The sequence below is a fragment of the Suncus etruscus genome, chromosome 19, assembly GCF_024139225.1.
Source record: "Suncus etruscus isolate mSunEtr1 chromosome 19, mSunEtr1.pri.cur, whole genome shotgun sequence".
Classification (NCBI taxonomy): domain Eukaryota; kingdom Metazoa; phylum Chordata; class Mammalia; order Eulipotyphla; family Soricidae; genus Suncus; species Suncus etruscus.
Genome location: NC_064866.1, coordinates 30,792,151 through 30,816,047, shown reverse-complemented (window position 1 = coordinate 30,816,047; position 23,897 = coordinate 30,792,151). Strand labels below are relative to the sequence as shown.

Genomic DNA, 23,897 nt, shown 5'->3' with positions numbered 1-23,897 from the left:
AATGGGGTTATTATATTTCATTTGTATATTTCTGTAGATGCATTTTCTTAATAGTTATAATTCTTAGTGTTTATTTCCATATCTAGAGGTTGTTTCTCTTTCCCCTTTTTGGTTCTCCATAGTAGGAAATTCTAGTAGATAAGTCTTGCTTGGGATCTGAGTTCAGGTTAGACCAGGTTATAGAGATGGTTTAGCTTATTTTTACTCCCATATGCACCAGTAGTATCAAGTGACATTGTTCCTTTTTGCATAAGTACACTAAAATGGGGAAATCTTATGTATAGAAGTTCTTATCTAATAGGGATAGAAACTCATAAAATTTATATTGCAGGCCAGCTTTTACCCTAAACATTTGTCATGGGGACTTGACTTAGGCCTCAGTTGACTGGACACTGACTGTCCAACCCTGAACTTTGGATCCCACCCTTGAAACCAGCATGGTTTTTGGCACCAGCACCAGGAATCAAAGTCTCCTGGGGAAGGCCCTAATGCTACCCTGACAACCAGGAAACAGCAACAACTTGTTCTAAGAGCAAATTTCCCTGCCTCCCATCTAACAATGAGATAAAATCAGAAGACATTCTGATATCCCTGCTTTGACTTAGGATCTGTGCAAAAAACAAGATCTCTACTTACAGAAACCTGACCGCCACAACCTGGTACCATGAAGACCTTGGGATTGGACAATTAATATGCTGAAGCCTGTAGTTGGTCTTATGACAGTATGCTTCATGGCTTGAGAGACCTTGCCTTTTTAAGGCCAAGAGTATTTCTTTTTTTATTCCCAACATTTGCTGAGCGAATAGAAAAGAAATAAAACTGCCACACACACACCCCTTTTTAAAAATTATAACTTCTAGGGGCCGGAGAGATAGCACAGCGGCGTTTGCCTTGCAAGCAGCCGATCCAGGACCAAAGGTGGTTGGTTCGAATCCCGGTGTCCCATATGGTCCCCCGTGCCTGCCAGGAGCTATTTCTGAGCAGACAGCCAGAGGAGTAACCCCTGAACACCGCCGGGTGTGGCCCAAAAACCAAAAAATATATATATCTTCTAGATAGGGACTCCCACTTTTTCACAGAACTTTGGGACATAAAATACTTTGTTTTACTTCATATTTCTGTGTCTTTCTACAAATCGAGAAGAGAACAAAAAGTGGATGGGGCCCAGGGGCCAAGTGGTCTCAGGTACATTGGGTAGGAAAAAAAAATAGAGCAGAACTAAATACCCAAGCCAAAGTCAGTGACAAAAGAATAAAATAATAGAATCAAGAGACCCAAATTATATCAATTGAAACATAAAATGAACCTGTCACACTGGTAGACCAGGGGGGCTAAGGGCAGAGGTTTGGGAAGCATGCTGGGAACTTTGGTGGAGGGGGGTCAATATTGGTGGTGGGAATGGTTCTAATTCTGTCACTATATGCCTGAAATATAACTATGAAGGACTTGTAATTTACAATGATCTCAATAAAAATATTAAAAAATATCTTTGAGTCTGGCTGTGTTGAGGGTTTTTAAGGGTTGTGCTTAGAGGATATGAGGTGCCTGGGATTGAACTGGGGCAAGTGACTTATCTCTGTACGATCTCTCCAGCTCTAGGGTTCTGTTTAAGCTCAGCTGCCCTCTAACTCTAGCTGTCCCTGAGAGCCAAAACTGCCACAATTGGGCTGGCCAATCTTTCCCCTGGGCTTAGGGATGTGGCACATATGGTCCGTCAGCAATGCCACTCACCCACCTAGAAGGGCAAGGGGTGAGAGGGCAGAATATAAGTGAAGAACCCAGAAAGTGCTCAGGAGCACTCCCTCCCTGTTGATCACCACTGAACTCTATACTTGTGACTGGCTCCTGGATGAATCATCCATCCTGAGCTTGCTTTGCCTGATGATGCAAACACCAATTCTAAAAGAAATATCAGTCCTGACACTAAGGTCATGACAGAGCTTACCTGGGCTCACTTTCCCTGCCAGGCAGAGTTCCTAACACTTTCCCTGGACTGAGCTGAACAGCCCTCTTGAAGAAGTTATATGACCCCTTCAAGGTCTCATGCCTTGTGATGGCGGGGCCAGGATGCCAGTTGAAGCCATCTGGATCTGAGAGCCCACCTGCTCATCACAGTACACACTGCCTCAGTGCCTTGCTGTGTTCTCAGCACTGTCAGCACCAGTCATGACTATCTGCTCTTCACCATGCTTCCCAGGATCTCCCCTGGTTTCTGAGCTAGGCTCCTGAATACTGTTCTCCTTTTTCAAACCTTTTGTAATGTTTTTGCTGTTGTTGTTTTTGGGTCACACCTGGTGACTCTCAGGGGTGACTCCTGGCTCTATGCTCAGAAATTGCTCCAGCAGGCACAGGGAACCATATGGGATGCCGGGATTCAAACCACCGTCTGTCCTGAGTCAGCTGCATGCAAGGCAAATGCCCTACCGCTGTATTATCTCTCCAGCCCCCTGTAATTTTATTTTTGTGGTTGTTTTTGCTCACTCTTAGTGGTGCTCAGTGCTTACTCCTGGTGGAGCTTGAGGGACTTTCTGGGGTGTTAGAGATTGAACTGAGTGAGTCACATGCAAAACATGTGCCCTACCCACACCAAGCCCCCAACTTCCCTAAAATCCCAAAACAACAGTCACCTAAATTTCTGACATGAATTTTTCAAAAAAGAAACCTTTGTTTTTTTTGGGAGGGGGGCACATCTGGTGGTACTCCAGGGTTACTCCTGGCTCAGCACTCAACACCCCTGGTAGGCTCAGGGGACAATATGGGATGAATGGGTAGGACCTGGGTCAGCTATGTCTAAGGCGAGTTCCCTACCTACTGCCCACAGCAAAGAATCTTTTGACATAATTTTCTCAACACAGTGCAAAAAGAAAATTATGCTTTTCAGGTATATATGATGGAAAGTGGTATAGAGGGAAAAGGACTGTTCTGTAACCATCTTTTGAGAGCAATTTCCTATGCTAAGCCTCTTCTATATTTTCTCTCATTTATGTCCCTGAATAGTCCTCCAAGGTATATTATTTCCCCATTTTACAAATGGGGGAACTCATTTGATGCACATGGTTTTGTCTCATTTTCTGCATCTAACTTTGGCTAAACAGCTTATTTCCAGCAAGTGCAGTCAAGTTTCTGTAATTCAAATTCCTTGGCAATTTGAAAGAGTAAAAGCAAAGCTGCTCATGAGCAAAATTTTTTCTTCTTAAAAACATTTCGCAGATGAGACTAGAGTGATAGCACAACAGGTAAGGCGCTTGCCTTGCATACGGCCGAGCCAGGTTCAAACCTAGCATCCCATATGGTCCCTGAAACTGCCAGGAGTAATTCCTGAGTGCAGAGCCAGAAAGCCTGAGCACTGTCAGGTGTGGCTCAAAAGACCCAAAAATTATCTTGCAGAGGGCCAGAGAGATGGCCCTTACAATGAGTAAGGCACTTGCCTTGCATATGGCCAATGCTGGTTGGATCCTTGGCATCAATATGGTTCCTTAAACACTGCCAGGGGTGAGCCTGAGCACTGCAGGGTGTGGTCTCACTCTCCTTTACCAACTTCCTTCCATCCCCCCACAAAAAGAAAAATGTGCCCTGTCTTTGTTCAGAGTTTTGGTGGCATCCATCCTAAGCACGGAAAGTGCTTGGGCAATACTGGTCAGGCCTTAGTACTCTTGGTCAGACTTCCAAAGGGCTTCCATGCCTTAGCCGCTGTGTGGGGTTGGGCTGAGCTGGGGAAGGTGTCAAAAGGTAACAGAGATCATCTGAAGGTGCAAATATGCTCAGCCTTCTCCTGCTCAGGCTTGTCTTATAATGGTCCTTTAGCCCTCAAGCACTTACCCTCCTCTGCACTTGAATGTGGTTTTTCTCAGGTACCGAATAAGGCTGCTGCTGTGAATGTACAAAGTGTGAGAGCAGGAAGGGATCTTGGAAATCAACTATGTAAAATTCCAAAATGTTGTGGTCTTGGGCCAAAGAAATCACAAAGTGAAACACATGTGAAGCACAAAGCGAGGCACTTTTTGATCACATGTAAAACACTGGTCTTACATGTGGCCAGGTCTAAATCAATCCCTCGCACTGCATATAGTTCTGAGCCTTGGCAAGAGTGATCACTGAGTCTTGAGAAGTTCTGGATGTGCTCCCCACCCCAAAACAAAAACAAAACCCAACCAAATAGTGGTCATTTTCCTTCTTGCTCCCTCAGCAGACATCACTAATTCATTGCAGCCTACGCTTTCCTGGATAGATCTCATCTTCTGTTAACATTCACCTTGGCAGTCACAACCAATGGACATCAATTGGCCTGTGAAATCTCTACCATTCCCCATCATTCATCTGAACAGAGATGCTTCAGAAAGAGAGGCTGATAAAGCCAAGAATCGAGATATTTTCCGACCACTTTGCTATTAGAGTTACCCTCCAGAAATGCCCTTTTATCCATGTCCCCTTCACTAGAGGTAGAAATTGGAGGCAGATGCTAAGGAGACAAGAAAACAGAGACTGGCATAAGCTACTTTAAGATAATGGAGCACAGAGGCAAAGTTGATAGCAGACATATTCTTGCTTGATACTGAGACTTTCGATCACATAAGCAGACTTGCTCTATCATCCTGAGTATCCTACTCAGGCATATAATGAGACACTGATAAATGCTTTAGGCAAATGTAATTTTCATTAGAAATTTGCTTCAGGAGTTTAGAATGACAGTACATAGGTAGGGTGCTTGCCTAGTATGCTGCCAACCCAGGTTTGATCCCTGGCACACTAGAGGATCCTCTGAGCCTGCTAGGAGTGATCCCTCAGTGCAGTCAGGAGTAACCCCTGAGAACAGCCAGCTGTCCTTCTCTCCCTGCACCCTCACTAACCCCAGGGTTTCCTGCAGTTAAGCTAGGACATCTGAGCCCAGTGTTTTGTCCTCTGGACACTGCTGTTATTTCTTACCCCAACTTAGAAACTGAACTGAGGTTACAACCCACATTTATTACTGGGATAAGGAATTGTTTCATGATCTTGACAGGTAAAGCACTGGCTTTGCATGAGAATGACACTGCAAAGAATAATCCTTGGCACCATATATGAGCTCCCACGTTCTTCCAAGAATGATCCCAAGCATAGAGCCAAGAGCAAATCCTGAGTACGTCTGAGTGTGGCTCAAAGACAAAAAGGGGAAAAACCATTTCATTTTATGAGCACGTAACTGGAATAGAGCCAAATGGTTTTCCACGAGTGAATTGGTCGACTTCTCTTGACACTCATGGTGGTAGGGATGTGTAGTATCCCCCTGATAGAGGAGGAGATTGAAGAGCAGAAAGACCAGCAACTTGCCTGAGATCCCACAGCAAGCAGAAGTGGTATGATTTGAACACAGCTAGTCTGACTTGGGGGTGTTGCTTTAAAACATCGTCAGGGTTCTTTGGAATTACCCCATAGCTCTCCCTGTCGATCATCTGACACTCCCTGAGCACTTATAGTGTGTTGGGGTCTGTGACTCCAAGTCACAATCTATGAAGACAGAACCTGGGTTCTGCTTGAAGATGTGCCAGTGAAGCACCAAACCAGAGATTCAAATTCAACCTTCCTCATGTCCCACCACTCCTCCAGTACCTCATCATTTCCCCACAACCCCCAACTCGCCTTTAATCAGTTGAGACTCATGGAACACTGGGTCTAAGGATCCTGAAAGTCAACTTAATTCTCAATTCTCTTCCAGGTGGTCAGTTTCTTAAAGGAAACACCTCTGCAGACCTCATGTAGTTCCCTGCCTTTGGGTCAATCACAGCATACCCAAGTCTGGTTAGGAAGTGCCTATGAAAACAGCCCACATGGCATTCATCTTCCTGTCCAGGTAATGTTTCTGCTTGGGACTGGGTGTAATTCTGATCCAGTGGTGAGGTTTCAATCACCCCAAACTTTTGGTGCTGATCCTGTCTTTGTCAAAGGGCAAAGCTCCTTTGGAACATGTCCCCTGATGGGCAAGATATTTGGGTATTTTCCAGCTCTTCCTTCTGCTGTGTGGGCTGGATCCTGTGCACAATCTTTCTATGGCATGCCACTAGCTGGCCAATCTTTTGAGAGTCCTGGTCTAGCAGGTTTTGAGCAGGACTTCCAACATGCTTTAAGAGTTGCCCTCTTCCACCCACATACCAGGTGTTGTTGTTTGCAACTAAATATGTGCATTTGGGCAATGGACAAGATGACACAGGAAAGCCTCATTCCATAGCTTCTGGATAGTTGAGAACTGAACCCTCTTCCCAACACACTCGAGTCTGCTTCGTTCACTTTCCCTCTTCCCACCACACCTGATGGGCCTCTAGACTTTCCAAAGTTTGTAAAACACGCCCACCTCTTAAAAGCCTTTCTCTAACACCAAAATCTCCCAACATTTGCTTTCCAACTTGACAGTGATAGGAGACTCAAGCACACCTTCTCACAAAGACATGTTTCCTGAACTTGAGTCAATAGTTTCCCACCTTTCACTACCATTAGCTGCCCTAGAGACATACCATGGTGGCTTTGTGCCTCCATTCCACCCTGTCCCCTCAATGGCTAGGGTTCACATACATTTCTATTTCTGGTTCAAGGCTTCCTGAAAAATCCCCAGCACACATCCTGTGGCTGGTGAGAGCTAGCAGCTGTCCCCTGATCCCAGAGATGGGGCTACCTAGGCAATGGCAGATCTGAGTGACTTCTGGGACAGCAGGGCCCCAGTGCTTCATGCCTGGATGCTCTTCCCCTCACTGTTTCTTGGTGCTTTGGTAGGGCTTCTCCAAGTGCAAAAGCCTAGAGATTCCTGGATAGGCTTGAACCCTGCCACCTTGCTTGCTTCCAGGCCTTTCCTTCCCCTCCTGGAAATTCAACCCTGGCCCAACCTCTGCCCCAAACACCCACTCACTCACCAGTCCCATATCGCTTACATCCTGGGAATCCGTTGACTTCTTGTTGGAGAGGGCAGTGTGTCAGGATCTACAAGAGAAAGAAACACTGCATTAAAGGCAGGCTAGAGCCTGTGGATACCCAACTCCTTTTTTCTAGTAAGCCTGGGAATCGTCAGCTGGGCTGGGGCTAGCAAAGGAAATGGTAGTAACAGAGGTGCTTATTAAACCGACCTCAAAAATCTCTGGGCAGTTGTGAAAATTGTGGGGAAGAAAAAAATAAAAACGCCAAAACAAAAGAAAAGGAGACCCTCACTGAGGGTGAATCAGCAACTTTTTCAGATGCAGGCTTTGGAGAAGAATGACATTAAAAGTTAGGTCGGATGGGGTGCATGGGGAGGCTTCTCTGGAATTTGAATCCTAGAGTCTGTGATGACTCCAGGCAGCGGGGCGGGGGCTCTTTGTGGTTCCAGTTTGGGGAGGATGAAGCAGTAGAGGAGAACATGTTCTGCTACAGTCCTAAAAATGAAAACTCCTGGTAGGATGCATATTTGTATCCTGGGAACTCCTGTGTACTTACAAAATGAACCCTATGTACTTACAAACTTCTAAGGGACAGCTATAGCCGGAGGAGCCAGGCATGGGTTCCAAGCTGACACGCTGCAGGTTGAGACCTGCAGTGGAGGCTTCCAGGCTGGGAAGATCAGCCAAGTGCACATGAGTGAGCGAGTGCATGCGTGCATGGATCACTGTGCCCTGCATGGAAGACCGCACTGTCCTCATGCCTGGGCTGCTTTTAAGGCCAAACATATTTTTTCTTTTTTTTCTAAGAATTCTGAGGGGAGCAGAGGTTTCTCAGATCATCTATTCTTGTTCCCAAAGGAGAGTTTTTTTGCAGAGCACGGGGTGGACTCCAGCATCTTACTGGCAATAGTTTGTGCTGCCTTGAGTACCCGGAAGGTCAGGCACTTACACACTTGATGTGCGTTTCTTGCTAATCAAATGGGGGCCTGCTGAAAGGCCTGGTTCTCACCCAGTTCCACCCAGCGCAAAGGAGTCAGAACCTGCTTTTTAACCAGCTCCTTGTGTGATTCTTGGGTACATTGAAGCCTGCAAAGTGCTCCTTTCTACTCCTCTTACTGCAGAAAGAAAATAATAAATAATACAAGGAAAACCAAACAAGGAATAATGCAGGGTCTGAGAGGATAGTCCAAGTTGGGAGGCTGTCAAGGGTCTGGCTTCAAGCGTCCTTGAGGCACGCATGCATCAGGCATGTTGGGGCCTGCACACACATGATCATGGAACAGAGGAAGCCACACTGGCTAGCCAATGACCACCTAGGACTTCAATTTAACTGTGGGGCTTTGACAAGTATCCATCAATCAGAACTGTAATGTTACCCTTCCCCAAAGCCAAATGTTAACCTCACCTGATGGTGAGACCAGAAAGAAGGCTGCTTAGCTTAGAAGTCATGTGGGATATGCACATGGTGGTTAGGACCTCGTAATAAAGCTGGATGTCTCCTAAAACTTCATCTGACTGCTGTGGATCATTTCCTTGCCTTTATCCTGAACCAACAGACCCTCAGGCTGCAAGGGCTGCAGGTGCCAGGCCAGGCTGAGAAAGGCCTCACCATCCATCCATCCATCCATCCATCCATCCATCCATCCATCCATCCATCCATCCATCCATCCATCCACTACTACTAGAACTCATTAATTGATAATTAACTGCAGTTCATGAAAAGCATTTTTTGCATAAACAGAAGAAATGGGCCCTAGCCCACCTTTTGGCTTTAAAACGAGCTGTTCCTAGGTTCATGTGATTTCAAGAATTTCAGGAATGGAGCCAGAGCAGTGGCGCAAGCGGTAAGGCATCTATCTTGCATGAACTAGCCTAGGACAGACCGCGGTTGGACGCCTCCCCCAGCGTCCCATATGGTCCCCCAAGCCAGGAGCAATTTCTGAGTGCATAGCCAGGAGTAACCCTGAATGTCACCGGGTGTGGCCCAAAAAGCGAAAGAAAGAAAGAAAGAAAGAAAGAAAGAAAGAAAGAAAGAAAGAAAGAAAGAAAGAAAGAAAGAAAGAAAGAAAGAAAGAAAGAAAGAAAGAAATTTGGGATTGTAGTAAGCTTCAAAACATATACACTTTACGTAACAACGGATGCTGCAGTCATTCTTGGAACTTAATCAAACTTCAAGTTCTTGGTCAACAGAAGCAAAGGAGGATGGGAGGAAACCATAGATGGTTCTCCAGCAAGAGGAACCAGAAGGAATCAGCTCAGCACGCCAACTTGGCTATTACGGTTGTAGAAACTGCTGACTTTCCAGCGAGTATTCTCCCAGCACATTCCCTTGGGGAAAACAAAACAAGAAGGAGAAGGGGGCACAGTGGGCGTGTTTGAGGGAAGGGCAGTGGGAAGGGGGCGCTGGCTGACCCCAGCTCTGGGAGGGAGAGTCCCTAGTGAATTGGAGAATGCTCAAACAAAGGAAGCTATGGAGAAGAGTGGGGATTTACTTTTTTTGCTTCAGTGCACTTTTGGAAACACCCCCTTTTATCCCCTTAATTTTTTGGGCCACACCTGGCGATGCTCAGGGCTTTCTTCTAGCTCTGCTTTCTGGGGTCACTCCTGCTCCTGGTGGGACTTGAGGTGCTAGGGATTGCACCCAGGCCAGTCACATGCAAGGTAAAAAGCCTTACCCACTGTAGTGTGGGTCTAGTGTCTCTCTTAATAGCTTTTAAACTTCCGGGCTCTTCCCTGCAGGTGAATTCAAATATAGGTATTTATCCCCAGCAGTCCTCTTAGCACTTACATCCGGGGAGAAGAAGCCCAAGAGAAAAGCTACTCTGAATATTCCAGGCAGAACTTAAAAACAAAACAACATCCAACCCCATCAAAAAGTGGAGAAAAGAAATGAATGGAAATAAATTTCTTCCTCAAAGAGGAAATACAAATGGACAAAAGGCACGTAAAAATGTTCTACATCATTAATCAATTAATTAAGGGAGATGCAAATCAAAACAACAATGAAGTACCATCTCATGCCACAGAGACTGGCACGTATTACCAAAGACAAGAACAGTCATGCTGGCAAAGAAACTCTCATTCACTGCTGGTGGGAATGCCGTCTAGTCCAGCCTTTATGAAAAACAATATGGAGATTCCTCAAAAAACTGGAAATTGAGCTCCATATGATTCAGCTATATCACTTCTAGGGATAAATCCTAAGAACTCAAAAACATAATGCAAGTATGCCCTCTTGCACTCTTATATTCATTGCATCTCTATTTACAATAGTCAGAATCAGGAAACAATCCAGATGCCCAACTAAAGAGTAGCTAAAGAAAGTGTGGCCCATATACACAATGGAATACTATGCAGTTGTTAGAAAAATGAAATCATGAAATTCCTATACATGTATGGACATGAAACTATTATGCGGAGTAAAATGAGTCAGAGGGAGAGAGATAGATATAAGAATAGTCTTATTCTTCTGTGGGATTTAAGAAAAATAAAAGATAGTATGGTAATTTTATGCAGAGACAGTAGAGATGAGGGCTGGAAGGACCAGCCCATGCTATGAAGCTCAAAGTGTGGTGAACAGAGTTAGAGAAATAACTACACTAACAACTATCATGACAATGGTAGTGAGGGAAATAGAATGTCTGTCTCCAATGCAGACAGGGGGTGGGGAAGGAGGGAGAGGGGGGCATTGATTGTGGGAAGAGGGTGTTCTTTTTTAATAACTGAAACCCAGCTACAAACTGTTTGTAATCATGGTGCTTGAATAAAGATGATAATAATAAAAAAAAACGACACTAAAAACTATCATAATAACGGTAGTGAGAGAAATAGAAAGCCTGTCTTGAATACAGGCAGGGGGGTGGGGGAGGAAGAAAGGGGGCATCGGTGGTGGGAAGATCTTACTGATGAAGGGGATATACTTTTTATGATTGAATCCCATCTTCAAACATGTTTGTAACCATGGTGCTTACATAAAGATATTCTTAAAAAAGATATTAACAACAAAAAAGGGAAAAGATCAAGAAAAATAAAATAATGAGTGCCCTGCAAGAAGCCCTGTTGGCCCTCACCTCAAACACTGTGATTGAAATTTTTTTTTTTTTTTAGAATGTAAGGACTTATTTTGGTATTTACTGATTTGGCGGGTGACATCCAGAGGTGTTCAGGGGTTAAACTGGGCTCTGTGCTTGAGTCAACTTCAAGCGGTGATTGGGAGACCACACAGTGCTGGGGTTAAATCCAGGATTCCCTTATCATTCACTCCAGAGGTAATATAGGAGTTTAGGTACTTGCTTTGCATGTAGCTGACTCCTGTTGTTGCTGACTCCCTGACACTGCATATGGTTCCCCAAGAACGAGGACTGATTCCTGAGCCCAGAGCCAGGAGAAAGCACTGAGCATAGCTGAAAGTGGCCTCAAGTCCCCATTCCCAATGAATGCCGGCTTTTCAGGCTTTTAAGCTAGCCTCTCCAGTCTTAGAAGGTGAGACTATAAGAACACATCTAGGGCCCAGAGTGATAGCACAGCAGCGTTTGCCTTTCAAGCAGCCGATCCAGGACCAAAGGTGGTTGGTTCGAATCCTGGTGTCCCATATGGTCCCCCCGTGCCTACCAGGAGCTATTTCTGAGCAGACAGCCAGGAGGAACCCCTGAGCACCGCCGGGTGTGACCCAAAAACCAAAAAAAAAAAAAAAAAAAAAAAAAAAAGAATACATCTAATAGCAGAAATACTTACATAGTTGTTGTCACCATATAGGTACTAACGTCTAGTTACAACAAAATTAATATAAAAATATTGAACACATTAATAATATCTAATAAATATTTCCAATTACAATCATTTATTGAGTACTGTGTGTAACTCATTCAGAACCTAGCATCAGACAGACATAAATAAAAGCCATGACCTTTAGGAAACTCATGATATCATAAAGAAAAAGATAAAAACTAACTTGAGTTCTCTCTCTCTCTCTCTTCTCCTTTCTCTCTCTCTCCTCTCTCTTCTTTCTCTCTCTCCTCTTTCTCTTCTCCTTTCTCTCTCTCCTCCTTTCTCTCTCTCCTCTCTCTTCTCCTTTCCCTCTCTCCTCCTTTCTCTTTCTCCTTTCTCTCTCCTCTTTCTCTTCTCCTTTCTCTCTCTTCTCCTCTCTTCTCCTTTCTCTCTTTCCTCTCTTCTCTTTCTCCTCTCTCTCCTCTCTCTTCTTTCTCTCTCCTCTCTCTTCTCCTTTCTCTCTCTCTTCTCCTTTCTCTCTCCTCTGTCTCTCCTCCTTTCTCTCTCTTTCTCTCCTCTCTCTCTCTCTCTCCTCTCTCTCCTCTCTCTCTCTCTCATTTTTGGGAGGTTTGGGTCACCCCCGATGGCACTCAGGAGTTACTCCTGGCTCTGAACTCAGAAAAATTAAAAAAAAAAAAAAACCTAACTTGAGTGTTTAAAAGGAAAAATGTGGTTAGTGGTAGATAAGATGGGGCAGCTAGTAGTGGTCTCATTATTCTTGGGCTGGAGACCTCCTACCTCCCAGGAAATGGGCCTACACCCTTTCCCAGCTATGCATTGGGCTCACTGTCCTCTGTCCTTTAGAAAAAGGGTCATTCTAATGGTCACTGCCTTGCCCGGTGGGGACAGAGGCAGGCTACATCTATAAACTACTTAGAACTAGCACCTGTCTATGGATGGGTGTTTTTTTTTTTTTTCTTTTTAAAGACCACTGGGCATAGAATGGTGTGAGCAGGGATAGTCATTACCATTCCCAATAAAGCTTAATCTTTCCAGCTGAGGAGGTGCCATTTTGTTTTATTTTGGCTGCATCAGGCTGTGCTCAGGGTTTACTCCTGGCACTGAACTGAGGGATCACTCCAAGAGGGCGCAGAGGACTATATGGGGTGACAGGAACTGAAACATGGTCAGCCATATGTAAGACAAGTTCCTTAACTCCTGTATTATCTGTCTGTCTCTGGAGATTCCATATCTGGAACACAGAGAAGTCAAGTGTCTTGATTGGTGTTCACAATGTATGATTTTTAGTGCTGAGAATTTACTTAGACTGGGGGTGTTTTCCTCACTGCTCTTCAAGCTCAGCCCACTATAACTCAGTAGACCCTGGGCATGGGTGCCAGACCCTAGTCTTGGGGACAGGCCTGAAGAACCAGGAGTCCAGGACTTCTGCGTCCTCATTTGGTACATCTCACTAGGAAGTTCTTTGGTTTCCTCACAAAGTGAGGCTCTAACATAAAACTATCTCCCTGGATGTGGGGACCCACTGACAGGCTCTTTTACATGCTGGTTCTAAGTATCATATCTGAAGGACAGACCCAGTCAGTGTTGTTCAAGTTCCAAATGCATGCATGATTCCAAGTCTCTCTGTCTCAGGACTCCTTCCTTCCATTAGAACACTCTAGTTAGAGAACAGAACACCATAGGCAAAAATCTACCTATGGATATCCCCCAAATCCCATATTCTCTTCTGTCCTCAGTTTAGCTGGTCTGATTATTCTACTTCTGAGTGGAGAGTAAAGCAAAGCTGTAAGAATGGTGGTAAAGAGAAACGTCTCCTTCTCAAACTCATTCCTCTAGAACAGTTGTTTCCCTCATTCCCTCTCAGTCAACACAGAACAGATGAAACTCAGGCCCAGGGCATTATGTCCTGTGTGATTTCATTGTGGTGAGGAGATTTGAGTTGTTCATGAGTCCAGGGAAGGGAATCACAGGCTTTGAGCAGAATCAGTGGACATTGATTTCATGAAAGAAAGGTAAAGCTCAAAAAAAGTGGCTTTGGGGTAGACCTGCTGTAGGCAGGTGATGCAGCCTCCAGCCGCTTTGTGAACTCCTGAAGGCATTCTACCTCAGTTTCTAACAGTCTATTTCATTCAAAAGACTGCCCTAAGGGATGATGGACCCCAGAGATGAACTGGGTCCTGGGGTCTTAACTCTCTTTTGCATAGCCCCTCTGCAGAGCAGGAGTTCCACACTCACATTCCAACAGGCCACCCTGAATTTTAAAGCAATCAAACAAGCTGCAGGGAATTACAGTACAGAGAAGAATGTGTAAGCAGGGTTGAGTTTATTCCTTCCATGGTACACATGTGGTTGGTGTGTGTGTGTGTGTGTGTGTGTGTGTGTGTGTGTGTGTGTGTGCCTGCGACATCTTGGACATTCATGAGCACACTGAATGCTGTCTGAGGTTGGTCAGCATTTGCTTCCAAATATCTCCCCCCGCACATGGCCAATCACAAGGTTCCTCTCCTGGAACATGTTGTCTGCACCAGGTGGGCATGATCTCATTTGCTGCCTACTATCTCTTCATTCTCAGAAATGCATGACGAATCGATGCTGGAGAAGACAGGGGAAGATAGGTGCTGGACTCTGGCAATGGGTTGGGCATGGTGATTTTCATGATATTATTTCCTGCTGGGTGCTCAGGACAATGGTAAGACAGAGGGGATAGTTAGATGGGGCTGCAGCAGGTGGAGATGGAGGATCTCAATGGCAGAAGGCAGCCAGTCAGACCAACTGGGAATCGAAGAGTAGAGAAAGCCAGAAAGGTTATGGCTGGGACCATGGTAGGAGGGACCATGAAGGACCCTGGTACTACAGGCTAGCTGGAGAGACTAGAGCCCAATAAGGCAGAGAAAAAGTAGGGTCAGATCTTCTGGTAAGTTGTGGGGGGGGGTGCTTTGCCACCTCCAAGTATCTGTTGAAGAGATCATTAGAATCTTGTTTCTCCCCAATTCCCTTTAGGTCTTCTGGCAATCTGAGAAGCATCACCTGGGAGGGTAACCCCCTTACAAAGGGCAACCGCAGTAAAATCTAATTTGTGTAGGGAAAAATGGCCCCTAGAACAGTTGGTCTCAGCTACTTGTGAGCTTCCAGCATAGCTACTGGCAGATGTCAGGGATCAATGTACCTTGGATTTCAGCTCTGGTTTCTCACAGAAAGACGTTCCCTAGAGATTGGAAATCTATGAAAATGAGCAAAAGAACAACTGAGCTGGAAACATAAGCCCTCTGTGTGTAAAGTTTATTTTTCAAGGCACTTTCTTGAAAATAAACAATAGCCAAGAGAGGCTCAACCTTGAATCAGGGTGTTCATAACTACTGACATAATCCACAGGGGCTCAAAGTGGTGGTGGGGGGAGTGCATAAAAAAGTTTGGAAACACAAAGCTCATGGCTTTTTAATTTTTAATTTTTTTAAGGATGCAGATCTGAAACTGGCATAATGTCAGAGAATAATTTAAAAATAAAACCTAAGAAAATTAATTACAAGGGTTCTATAAGAGAAACTTATTTAGTACTAAATTAGATTCTTGAAATTCAACAGTATTATAAACCAAGATAATATTGGTTTGTAATTTACAGTATTATAAATTAAGTAGCTCAAGCTGATAAGTTGGTCAAGTAGATCAGTTTAAAATTCTATAGTATTATAAACCAAACAAATAAAGAGGAAAGAGGAGGTGGTTAAAGAAGATCCATGAGAAAGTGTCAACGGGAACCTAACAGACCAGCAGAGAATGATCATCCTACTATAGGGTATATTTATTCACATACAAAACGTGAGGTTTTTGACATCGACAAAGTGGGGCTTTATAGGGATTTGATAATATTATGAAAGATGCTGGGGTCCAAACTCAAGCACACCTAAAACCAAAAGGTGTCAAACTTGGAACACAAAACAAACAAAAAAAACCCCAAACAAACAAAAACCAAATAAAACCAAACTTTCTAATTATGGCATGAAACAGGTGCTCAATAAATGCTGGTTCTGCTTTTTTTCATTTACACATCTCTTGTTTCCCCACCCTGCTGAGCAAATCTGGATGCCAGAGGTACTTAATAAACCCATGTATATTGGATTATCTAATGCAAGGAGCAGCAGTGAAGAATATAGGCAGGAACTAGTGTGTTTTCTCTATGTTGCATCTTGTTTCAAAGCATTTATTTATTTATTTATTTATTTATTTATTTATTTATTTATTTATTTATTTATTGGGGCACACCCGGCAGTGCTCAGGGGTTCCTCCTGGCTCTACACTCAAAAACCCCTCCTGGCAGACCACTGACCTGCATCAAGGCAAATGCCCTACCTCCATGCTATCTCTCCGGCCCGGTTTCAAAGCCTTTATTAAATGTTGTATTACTTGCCTTAGGATCAAAATAAAATTTCCAGGTATCTCTATTTTGCGCTCATAAACAATTCTTTCTGAACTCTTTTGTTAAAAAAGTTTTTTTAGTATGCGTGAGAGAGAGAGAGAGAGAGAGAGAGAGAGAGAGAGAGAGAGAGAGAGAGAGAGAGAGAGAGAGAGGAGAGAGAGGAGAGAGAGAGAGAGAGAATGTACTGACTCATAGCTGGAAAAACTCTGCTAACACATTCCAAATTTGTCGAGTCACATGAATTGAGTAAAAGCGCTTAATGTAGCTGCGAACCTCACTGACTGCTTCCCCCTCTGTGAGCAAGAGGCAACCATGGGCAGGGTCTGCATCCATGGTGAACAGCTGATGCAGGCTCAGTCAATACAGGGTTTTGAAAGGATCTGGCAACTCCCAAACTTGCATTCTGTAAAATGGTATCTTTTTTTATTTTCCAATGGAGCCCAGTAAGCATTTGTGCAGGAGATTATCAAAATGGAACAACTTTACTTCAAATCTCTGTGAGGCTTTATATTAGCCCTCTCACAAGAATGACTCATTGAATTTTACAGCCACCTCAACAGGCAGAAGGGTGATGAAGATTATTCTCATTAACATGTGAGGACATCGAGGCATGAGCTTTAAGGCATTTGCCCAAGGTCACAAAACACACAGATGATAGAGCCAAGATTCAGTCTAGCAAAGGTCTGGAATAGATTATCTATGTCACCTGACCATTCTTTCTCCAAGGAAAGAACTCTCTGCATTGAAGAAAGAAGACTCATCTATTATACAGAAAAATCTCTTGTCATAGAATACAAATACTACATCAAAAAATTTTTTTTGTGCCACAACCAGTGGTGTTCAGAGATCACTCCATATGGAGTGCCGGAGATTGAAGTTGTCTTGGCTACATACATGCATAGCAATGGCCTATCTGCTATCCTATAACTCTAGCCTTTGAGCCAAATTTTGAAGGGACACTGCTGATAGAGAAGGATGTGACTACTTAGTAATTGCTATCAGTGATTAGAAACTATTTGGAGGAGCAATAATCCATGAGCAAAAAGATGGGAGTTCTAGATAGTTCTGGATAGATGGCTCTGGCTGGGAAAAATCCAGAAGAGCTTCTAGGTGGAGATGCTATTTAGTTGAATTGAAGGACTTATGGGATTCAGATAAGAGGTAGCTAATGGAGGTCTTGTCTGGTTAAGGTTGAGTAGACACAGGCCATGAATGCTCAAGGAGTTTCTATCTTGGTTCTGATTTGGGACCATTGAGCCCCAGCATTAAAATCCTTGTTGGAAGGAGCTGAACTGCCATATCTGGCAGAAGGGCATGAAGAAAGGCAGTGTACAGGGACAAGAAAACTGAGGAGAAGAAGTAGGGCATCTGTGCAAAGGTGATGTGGGTCTGGCTAGAGTAAGAACTCCTGTCCAGCCTGTCAACCTGAATCAGATAGGTAAAACCCTTTTCATGGGCCTTAATTTCCCTTCTCTGAAAGAAAGGAAATACTCAAGTAGCCCTACTAGGTGGAACCTTGGAGAGCCCACAATTTATCTCATCACTTTATAGACAAGCAGCTTTTCTTAACCTCGCCCATATGCCCCAGTGAGCACTGGGTCCAAGGGGACCATAGGTGAAAAAATCACATAAATAAGAGGGTGTCCTGGGAAAGAAACAAGATTAGAGGGGGGACCATGGAGAGAAAAAGGTTGAGAAAAACTGACTTACAGGACCAAGGGTCAGAAAAGCTGTGTTTGAGGATTTTTTTAAAATTATTAACACATGCAAATGGTTTAACATGTAAATGATATATAAATATCATACAATATTGTACAAAGATATACATATCTTTTCAAAGATTGGAAAGCTTGTATAAAGGTTTAAAACTAAAAGTGAGAACTGTATATTAATATACTATAAGGCCAATATATTGATTATTTTTGTTTAATGTCCAAGTATTGGTGTTTGAAATCAGTTTTGTGAAACAAGCACTCAGGCCCCATTTCCCTTTCATTCCAGCGACTCTTTCTTACACTCACTGGCCTAGGTGCCTGCTGACCTCTGTCAGAAGGACTTGGAGCTGCAGGGATGCTGTGGGAGGGCAGACAGAGGGCTCCAAACATAATTCATGGTCTCTCCCAGCTAGTCTACTGCCTCTGAGTCACTCATGGGTGCTGAAAGCCTTGGCCTCAAACCCTGGGGCATGTGACTCTGGGCCACTAGCCTGGGGTGGGCCCTTGTAGCACCTTCTCCCTTAGCTGCTGCGAGGCCTTTCCTCAGAATCTCCCTAGCTATCCACTCGGGAGGTTTCCAGGAAACCAGTGTCTCCTGGACACGATTTTCCCTGACAAGATGTACATCTGGCTGTGACTCACCCCACTGGATTTTTGCCCAGGGCCTTCCGTCATGAGCAGGGAGTACATTTTCTTGGACTCACTACCTGCCTACTGGGAGGCCCTGACAATGGAGGCTCTGAGGTCATTCCCAGGGCCGTTGGGGTCTCCTGGCTGGGTGTTTCTTTCATAGTGGCTCTAGCCAGGGCATTCCCTCAGATACAAGGCCTTTCCACTCAAACCCCCATGCCTGGAATGTTCCTCCGTACATTACCCACTTCTCTCTCGTCCCTTCCACAAGGCTTTCCTGCCAACTCAGGCCTTCTCTTTACTTTGAAGAGTAGTGTCCCCAAAGGGTAATGGTTTCAGAGTGGGGGGAAATAGGAGCAAAAACAGCAGCAGTAACTGTGCAGATGAATAGCTAGGGGGCCCATAAGCCTAACTTAAGTAAGGCCTTTGTGTTGCTTCCCTACAGTCAAATCTCTGCTAGAAATCTGTATGGTTCTCAGTTCTCCTCATATCCTTCGTGGTGTAGGTTCTTTTCCCCCACTGCCCTTTCTCTTTTTTAGTATCTCTACAGGGAGGGAATTTGGGGTCTTACCCCAAGTTGTTCAGGGCTAAATTCCTGGCTCTGCACTTAGGGATCACTTCTGTCAGTGCTAAGGGGGTTAAACCAGGTTCAGCCCCATCAAGACAATGGCCCTACACAATAAACTATTTCTCTGGCACTGCCATATTATTTTCTGACAGCCATGTTTACTTCTCCAATGTCTGACCTATGCCTTAGTGAATTCCATTCCAATTTGTTACCCTCTGGATCTTCTTCTAGTAAGGATAAGAATGAGGCCTCCACCAGGAGGCATCCAGCAAAGCCCCTGTATAGATTCTGTGCTCAGGAGCCTTCCACAGTGCTGCCAGGCAAGCATTCATCTCACTTCTACCTCACCTGAGCCACATATGGCTGGTGTCATTGTCTCCCCTTTCACGGGGCAAAATCTGAGGCTCACGGAAGCAGAGAGGTGATATCTAAGGTCATACAGTGTGAAAGTCTAGTGAAACTCAACATCAAATTTCACTTGGTCTAATAGGAAAACCCCCACACCTCTGCCCAGATGCTTTTGTTTCCCTCCAGTGTTTTTAGAACTTCATTGGTAAGGACATAGGGAATATTTGAAGGCGAAGGTGCCTTGTGTTAGTGAATGAGTGTGGATCCTGTTCTTCAAAAGATCACTGCACAGTAGCTTGATCCCCACTGTGTCGAAATTTAGAGAGGAGACATCAATGGCGGCAATAAACATGACATGAGGTCAAACCAATAGCACTTTGGCCTCAGAGAACTAGAGAAAAAGAACACCAGAACTGTGTGTGTGTGTGTGTGTGTGTGTGTGTGTGTGTGTGAATGTCTGAGTGTGCAAGTGACAAGGAAAGGCCACATGGGAAGTGAGAAGGCACCAATATGTAAGTTGGGAGGAGAGCTCTTGCCTGAAACTCAATTGTCTGCAAGCGTCATCTTGTACTTTCAGCCTCCAGAATGAGGAGAGACACATTTCGGTTTCAAACATATTTCTGTTGAGTAAGTGCCCTACTCTATATACTTTTTCATTTGGAATTCATTAGTGCAAGGAGACCAGGCTCTATAATTGCCAGGTTCAAGGGGGTATTATTTCTCTCCCTCCTGGAAGCCTTTTATCAGGAAGGAGATGTGAGATGATTTGGGTTCATACGGGCAAAAAAGTTGTGTGACTGTGACTGTGCCAGTGATGGGCTGTGTGATCATGGCCAACTTATTTGTAAAGGGGCACCATATTTTTTGACAGGATATTATGGAGATTAGAAGAAAATGGTAAAAATGATTAGGATGACAGTTAGTGTTGGAGGGTTATGGGCACATTGGTGGTGGTAGTTGTGGTATATTTTACACATCAATACCATTAACTCTGACACTAGTGTAATCATACTACCTAAACTATAATATATAAGTAATAGTAAAATGAAAATGGTAACATGGAAAGAGCCCCTAGCACAGTCCCTGGTACATAGGAGATCACTTATTACTTATTCAACAATTAATAGTTTAATCTATCCATTTATTACTAATCCAGGGGCAACAATAGTACAGAAGATGGCTAGAGATAAAGAAAGGTTGTGCTTGCTCAGATTATTACAGTAGATGGGGGAAATCCTAGGAAAGGGTCCAGAAAATATTCATAGTAGACAGGTAGAAGTAAATGTGATCAACTCTCTCCACTGTCTTCTGTTTTCCAGTCTCTAAATGGGATTTTCTATGCCTTGCCATATGGGTTTCTGTATGAGTTAAATAAAAACAGAGAGACAGAGAGAGATAGAGAAAGAGACAGAGAGACAGAGAGAGAATAAAGTTTAAGGCACTTGTCTTGCATGTGGCCAACTCCAGTTCAATCTTTAGCACCATAGTTCCACTGCACAGCTAGGACCAAACCCAGAGCACTGCCAGATATGACCCAATCCCTCCCTAAAAAAGAAACATCAGCCACTATGAGGGTTTTATTTTTCTTTGACACTAAAGAGAAAAATGTTCAAGGAAGATCAGTGCCCAGGGGCATCTCTCTGCAAAGCATCAAGCATCAAGACAGAATGAGCAGTGACAGTAGGATAAGACGCCAGGAATAATGTGGAGTGGAAGAGCCCGTTCCCCAGAACTTTCCTGGTGATATACTTGGATCAGGCCCACTTCATTCCAGTCACCCATGCCTTTTGCTTTCCCTTCAATGACCCCAAATGGCTGCCAGATGGTCAGCCTAAAAAGAATAGATTTTTTCCAAGCTGGATGATCTTGCTGGATGCATTTCTCAACACTTACAAAGTCAAGATTTGTGGAAGAGGAACATGTCCTCAGTCTTATCTTGGTTCTACCAATTCTGAATTGTGTGACTTTGGCCAAGATTTTGCATATCTCTGTGACTCTGTGATGAGGATTAACTGGGTTTTAGTACTTACTCCCTAGTGATTTGGGAATTAAACAAGTTAATAAGTAGAAGGAAGACTTGGGAGTAAGAATGACTCTGATTATTACAATGTATTTTAACAGTAGATCTTTGACTCTATCTAATGCTCTTTGCACAGTGAAATTTAAAAAAATTATTAGAACACCGTGATTTACTAAGTTGTTCCTAATACAGTCATTTTTTTTTTCATTTTTTTTCTTTTTTGGGGCCACACCCGGCAGTGCTCAGGGGTTACTCCTGGCTGTCTTCTCAGAAATAGCTCCTGGCAGGCACGGGGGACCATATGGGACACCAGGATTCGAACCAACCACCTTTGGTCCTGGATTGGCTGCTTGCAAGGCAAACACCGCTGTGCTATCTCTCCGGGCCCAATACAGTCATTTTAGTATTAAATGTTTAAACATCAATTCTACCACCAGTGTGACCTTTCCTTCACCAGTGTCCCCATTTTCCCACCTACCTCCCTAGCCTGTTCTCTTTGGGCACAAAGGTAACTCATAATGTTTGCTACAACACAAAGGCAAATGGAATGATCAAAATGAAGATCAACAAGGGTCAATTTGAAATAATTCTTATGTCTCTCCATGGCATTACTGAAGTCAGTGTTTTTTATTTTTTATTTTTTGTTTTTATTTTTGGGCCACACGCGGTGACGCTCAGGGGTTACTCCTGTTTATATGCTCAGAATTCGCTCCTGGCTTGGTGGACCATATGGGATGATGGGGATCAAACCGAAGTCTATCCTGGATTAGCCACATGCAAGGCAAATGCCCCACCGCTACACTATCTATTGTTCGGGCCTCTAAAGTCAGTGTCGAAGGATTTATACAGCTGTAGTTGGTGCTAGCTGAGCCTTCTGGATTATTGTTCAGGCTCACTGAACTTAATATATATGTAACTTTTCTATCAGGTTTCCTATGATACTACTGGGGTGACTCTACTATGGAATTTAACAAGAATATAGATCCATGTCATGCAGTCACAAGGATCTATAGATCTAAAACAAATCTGGTGACTTGGCAGTTTGATAAGGTTAGATCTTTGAGCTCATCTGTTTATGTGGAGGTATAGGGTGTGGTTTTGGGTTGCTGTGGGGAAAGAGGAAATTCAGAGAGGGGAATTTGCCTCCAACCCATTCTGAGAATGCTACAGAGGGATCATCCTTGTCTAGATTACTTGGGAAGAGTCGGAGGCCATTATGTTCATTCAGAGCTTGGTAGAAGAACAGAGCTATTTATTTTTATTATATTTTATTTTTTTTGCTGGGAAGATGGAGGGTGTGGGTGGAGGCTTCTAGGTTTTCTGATGGCAGGAGCCCATACTAAAATAGTTGATTCAAATCAATAGATCTCATGTTTACTGAAAGCATAAAAATGTATCAGGCTGGTTTTGGAATAAGGGGAAAATTCCTGAAGCCTGTGTACTCCATGTCCAAATAATAAGGGTCCCTAAATTTTGAGAGAAACTGACCACATGATGATGCTTGTAGACACTTTTTCTATCACCTTCCATGGTATCATCCAGGGAGGCAACATAGTTGTTCTAATTTAAAAAATGTGCTTTATTTTTGAGTCATACCCAGTTTTTTTAGGGCTTATTCCTGGCTCTGTAATCAAGGATCTCCCCTTTTGGTGTTTGGGGGACCATGCATAGTGCTAGGGATTAGACCTGGGGTGGCTTTCTGCAAGACAAGCCCTATACTATCTCTCCAACCCCAGTTCTCAAAATTTTTAAAAAATTCAACAAGAAATCTGAGCAGGAGATTCAAGTCAACCTGGAGCAATCTTTTGGGATCCATGGGCAGGGCTATGGTCCTTTCAGAACTTTCATGAGGGTCTTTTTCATTTCCAAAGCTGTTTCACTCCAGACTTTGTTTCTGCCTCATGACACATGATGGCGAAGAATGTGTGTTCTGGAAGAAAGTTCATGTTTGGATCCTGCCACTTCTTAGATATGTTGTCAGGGCCACAGAATGACTAGCTGAGATTCCTGACAAATGAGAATATGACAACACTGACTTTAGTGGTTGGTGAAAGATCTAACATAAAACAGATAAAACCAGAGACTGGCTCTTATAACCTCTAGTCTGCAAAACTGTCTTGTCCCACCCACATGCCATGATCCAGGGATCTTGCTATACCATACGATCCTTTCATCCCTCCATCGAAAAACTTGAGCACCATGGGAAAGTGCATAGATACACATGTTAGGGAGCACATGAGGAAAAGCAGGGTAAGAGGGTGAAGACTAATGGAGGTGCTTCTTTAGTTGTGACACCAGGTGGTCAGAGAAGACCTTTTTGCTGTCTGTCTGTCTGTAAACAGAACCTGAAAGAAATGATGGTGGAAACCACAGTGTTGGCTGAGGAGAGAAAGTTCTAGATTAAAGAAGTGGCCATTGTGAAATATGGATGGTTTGAATGTGTTGTGTGCTGTGTGTGTGTGTGTGTGTGTGTGTGTGTGTGTGTGTACGTACCTGTTGTGTTTAGGGAGAAAGGGAAGTTAATTTTTTTTAACATTGTGGGCTACCCTAAGGCTTTGACTTTTGTGCCAAGCAAGTAAGGGGAAGGCTGGGAGAG

General features: G+C 43.9%; 1 protein-coding gene across 1 annotated transcript in view; it reads right to left on the bottom strand.

The window, feature by feature from the left end:
- ZHX2 (zinc fingers and homeoboxes 2) overlaps positions 1 to 6,939 on the bottom strand; it is a 94,142-nt gene extending 87,203 nt beyond the window's left edge. The window contains exon 1 of the mRNA XM_049765677.1: positions 6,879 to 6,939. The gene's annotated coding sequence lies outside the window, so the exon portion shown is untranslated. The remainder of the gene's footprint in view (positions 1 to 6,878) is intronic.
- Positions 6,940 to 23,897: the final 16,958 nt, after the last annotated feature.